This window comes from Myotis brandtii, unplaced genomic scaffold (assembly GCF_000412655.1).
Source record: "Myotis brandtii unplaced genomic scaffold, ASM41265v1 scaffold3946, whole genome shotgun sequence".
In the NCBI taxonomy this organism is placed as follows: Eukaryota; Metazoa; Chordata; class Mammalia; order Chiroptera; family Vespertilionidae; genus Myotis; species Myotis brandtii.
The window spans coordinates 1-5,040 of record NW_005365135.1 but is presented as its reverse complement, the minus strand read 5'-3'; the positions used below and the strand labels follow the sequence as shown (position 1 = coordinate 5,040).

The 5,040-nt window shown below is 42.6% G+C and overlaps 1 pseudogene across 1 annotated transcript; it reads left to right on the top strand.

The window, feature by feature from the left end:
* The first annotated feature begins 6 nt into the window (after positions 1-6).
* Positions 7-5,035, top strand: LOC102252615 (annotated as a pseudogene). Its single transcript, XR_001363408.1, has one exon. The product of XR_001363408.1 is annotated as an E3 ubiquitin-protein ligase RBBP6 pseudogene (transcript).
* The last annotated feature ends 5 nt before the right edge of the window (positions 5,036-5,040 follow it).

Here is a 5,040-nt window from a genome sequence, read left to right as displayed (position 1 = left end):
TCCTATTGGAGGTGTTAAATCTACAAGCAAGACGTACCTTATACATCGAACTGAACTAGTGATGGGAACTTCAAAAGTAATTGATGACTCTTCTGCATCTGTTTCTCTGGCCCAGCTTACAAAGACTGCCAATCTTGCTGAAGCCAATGCTTCTGAAGAAGCTAAAATTAAAGCCATGATGTCGCAAACTGGCCGTGCATACGACCCCATCAATTACATGAAGAAGCCTCTAGGTCCACTATCTTCATCTTATACCTGTTTCCGCTGTGGTCAACCTGGCCACTTTATTAAGAATTGCCCAACAAATGGGCATAAAAACTTCGAATCTGGTCCTAGGATTAAAAAGAGCACTGGAATTCCCAGAAGTTTCATGATGGAAGTGAAAGATCCTAACATGAAAGGTGCAATGCTCACCAACACTGGAACATACGCAATACCAACTATTGATGCAGAAGCATATGCAATTGGGAAGAAAGAAAAGCCACCTTTCTTACCAGAGGAGCCCTCTCCATCTTCTGAAGAGGACGACCCTATCCCAGATGAGTTGCTGTGTCTCATCTGCAAAGACATCATGACTGATGCCGCTGTCATTCCCTGCTGTGGAAACAGCTACTGTGATGAGTGTGTAAGAACAGCACTCTTGGAATCAGAGGACCATACATGCCCAACATGTCATAAAAATGATGTCTCTCCTGATGCTTTAATTGCCAATATATTCTTGCGACAGGCTGTTAATAACTTCAAAAATGAAACTGGATATACAAAAAGACTACGGAAACAGTTGCCCCCAACACCACCCCCAATACCGCCTCCGAGACCACTCATTCAGCGGAATCTACAACCTCTGACGAGATCTCCAATATCAAGACAACAAGATCCTCCGATGATTCCAGTGACATCTTCATCAGGCCACCCGGCTCCCTCTATATCTTCATTAACTTCTAATCAGTCTTCCTTAGCCCCTGCTGTGCCTGAAAATTCATCTACCCCAGAGCCTGTACCTGATGTAACTGTAAAGGTCTCCGTATCAGTCCACTCAGAAAAATCAGATGGGCCTTTCCAGGATTCCGATCATAAAATATTGCCAGCTGCAGCCCTTGCCTCAGAACATTCAAAGGGAACCTCTTCAATAGCAATGACTACCCTTATGGAGGAGAAAGATTACCAGGTGCCTGTGCTTGGAACCCCATCTTTGCTTGGACAGTCATTATTGCATGGAGAGTTGATCCCTACAACTGGTCCAATAAGAATAAAGGCTGCTCATCCACGTGGTGGTCGACCAGCTCGGGAGCTTTCCAACAAGCTTGGATATCTGGTTTCTCCGCCACAGCAAATTAGGAGGGGAGAGAGGAGTGGCTACAGAAGTATAAACCGTGGACGACACCACAGCGAAAGATCACAGAGAACTCCAGGCCCATCACTACCAGCAACTCCAGTTTTTGTGCCTGTTCCACCCCCTCCTCTGTACCCACCTCCTCCACATACACTGCCTCTCCCTCCAGGTGTTCCTCCACCACAGTTTTTTCCTCAGTTTCCTCCTGGCCTGCCAACACCTGCTGGGTATAGCGTCCCTCCCCCCGAGTTCCCTCCAGCGCCAGCCAATTTATCAACACCTTGGGTATCATCAGGAGTGCAGACTGCTCATCCAAATACCATCCCAACAACACAAGCACCACCACTGTCCAGGGAAGAATTCTATAGAGTGCAGCGATGGCTAAAAGAAGAGTCTAAATCTCCCTATAGTGGTTCCTCATACTCCAGAAGTTCTTATACTTACTCTAAATCAAGATCTGGTTCAACGCGGTCACGTTCTTATTCTCGATCATTTAGCCGCTCACACTCTCGTTCCTATTCGCGATCACCTCCATACCCCAGAAGAGGCAGAGGCAAGAGTCGAAATTACCGCTCAAGGTCTAGATCTCATGGATATCATCGATCTAGGTCAAGGTCACCTCTATATAGACGATATCATTCACGATCAAGGTCCCCTCAAGCATTTAGGGGACAGTCTCCAAATAAACGTACTGTACCACAAGGGGAAGCAGAACGTGAATATTTTAATAGATACAGAGAAGTTCCACCACCATATGACATAAAAGCTTATTATGGGAGGAGTGTTGACTTTAGAGACCCATTTGAAAAAGAACGTTACCGAGAATGGGAGAGAAAATACAGAGAGTGGTATGAAAAATACTACAAAGGTTACGCTGCTGGAGCACAGCCTCGACCATCAGCAAATAGAGAGAACTTTTCTCCAGAGAGGTTTTTACCACTTCATATAAGGAATTCTCCCTTTACAAGGGGCCGCAGAGAACATTATTCGGGTGGACAAAGTCATAGAAGTCGAAACATAAGTGGTAGCAACTATCCAGGAAAGCTTTCAACAAGAGACAGTCACAATCAGAAGGATAGTACAAAGTCAAAAGAGAAGGAGAGCGACAGTGCTGCAGGAGATGGTAAAGGAAGTAAACATAAGAAACATCGAAGGCGGAGAAAGGGGGAAGAGAGTGACGGCTTTCTAAACCCAGAGTTGTTAGAACCTTCTAGAAAATCAAGAGAACCCACAAGTGGCGAGGAAAATACAACAGACTCATTATTTGTTCTTCCGAGTAGAGATGAACCAATGGATGCAGAATCCATCCCTTTAAAATCAGTGTCTGAAAAATACAGGAGAGAAAAAGATAAGCCAAAAGTAAAAGGAGACAAGACCAAACGAAAAAATGATGGATCTTCTGTGTCCAAAAAAGAAAACGTCAAACCTGCTAAGGGATCCCAAGAAAAACTAGAGGGAGAGGGTGAAAAATCTCCATCTGAACCTCCACTTAAAAAAGCCCAAGAGGAGACTCCAAAGACTGACAGTACCAAATCATCATGTTCCTCTCAAAAAGATGAAAAGGCCATTGGCACCCCCAGAAAAGCTCACTCTAAGTCAGCAAAAGAACACCGAGAGACAAAACCTATCAGAGAGAAAAAAGTGAAGAAAGACTATTCCAAAGACGTCAAATCAGAAAAACGAACTAGTAAGGAAGACAAGGCCAAGAAGCCTACTGAGAACAGTAAGCCTCTTGACAGCAAAGGAGAAAAAAGAAAAAGAAAAACTGAAGAGAAAGATGTAGAGAAAGACTTGGAATCATCTTCAATGAAAGTCTCTAAACTCGAAGTAACTGAAATAGTGAAGCCATCGCCAAAACGCAAAATTGAACCTGATATTGAAAAGATGGATAGGACCCCTGAAAAGGACAAAACTTCATCATCAACAGCCCCAGCCAAAAAAATTAAGCTCAACAGAGAAACTGGTAAAAAAATTGGAAGTACAGAAAATATATCTAATACAAAAGAAACCTCTGAAAAATTGGAGTCAACATCTAGCAAAGTTAAACAAGAAAAAGTCAAAGGAAAGGTCAGACAAAAAGTAACTGGAACTGAAGCATCCAGCTCTACTCTTGTGGACTATACCAGTAGGAGTTCAACTGGAGGCAGTCCTGTGAGAAAATCTGAAGAAAAAACAGATACAAAGCGAACTGTCATCAAAACTATGGAAGAATATAATAATGATAATACAGCTCCTGCTGAAGATGTCATTATTATGATTCAGGTCCCTCAGTCCAAATGGGATAAAGATGACTTTGAATCTGAGGAAGAAGATGTTAAAGCCACACAGCCTGTATCAAGTGTAGGAAAACCTGCCAGTGTTATAAAAAATGTTAGCACTAAACCAGCAAATACAGTCAAGTATCCTGAAAAAGGAAGCGAGCCTGCAGAGAAACTTCCAAAACTCACCAAGGAAGTGAGCCATGAAATCATACAACATGAGGTCAATGGTTCAAAAAACTGTACATCTAGTGAAAAGGGGAAAACCAGAGAGAGAGAGATCGATCATTCAGTGTTGGAGAAGGAAAATCCTGGAAAGAGGAAGAGCAGCACTCAGCCAGAGAAAGATAGGAATTTGGACCGTCTCAATGAACAAGGTAATTTTAAAAGTTTGTCTCAATCTTCCAGAGAGACTAGAACCTCAGATAAGCATGATTCCACTAGAGGTTCCTCAAATAGAGACTTTACTCCCAGTAGAGACCAAAAAACGGACTATGGCAGCAGAGAATATTCAAGTTCCAAACGTAGAGATGAACGGAATGAACTAACAAGAAGAAAAGACTCTCCTTCTCAGAGCAAAGATTCTGCATCTGGACAGAAAACGAAGCCAAGGGAGGAGAGAGATTTGCCTGAAAAAGGAACAGGAGATTCTGAGAAAAGTAATTCTAGTCCCTCAAGAGACAAAAAACCTCATGATCATAAAGCCACTTCTGATACTAAACGCTTAAGTGAAGAGACAAAATCTGTAGATAAAAATCCTTGTAAGGATCGTGAGAAGCATATGTTAGAAACAAGGAACAGTAAAGAGTCAAGTGGCAATAAATTACTTTATATACTTAATCCACCAGACCCACAGACTGAAAAAGGGCAGGTTGCTGGGAAAATTGATAAGAGTGCTACCAAGCCTAAACCCCAGTTAAGTCACTCCTCTCGACTTTGCTCCGACTTAACTAGAGAAACTGATGAAGCTGCTTTTGAACCAGATTATAATGAAAGTGACAGTGAAAGCAATGCATCAGTAATAAAAGAGGAAGATACTTCCGGGAAAATTTCTAAGGAATTGAAAGATAAAGTCATAGAGAAAGTAAAAGAGAGCCCGGACACAGCAGCAGTCAGCCAGATAGGTGTCACCAGGAGCCAGAGTCAGAGCAGTCCCAGTGTTAGTCCAAGTAGAAGTCACAGCCCTTCTGGAAGCCAAACTCGAAGCCACAGTCGCAGTGCCAGCTCCGCAGAAAGTCAGGACAGCAAGAAGAAGAAGAAGGAAAAGAAAAAGCACAAGAAACATAAAAAACATAAGAAGCATAAGAAACATGCAGGCCCTGAAGCAGAATTGGAAAAAAGCCAGAAACACAAACACAAGAAAAAGAAATCAAAGAAGAGCAAAGATAAAGATAAGGAAAAGGAGAAGGAGAAGGAGAAGGAGAAAGATGACCAAAAAGTGAAATCTGT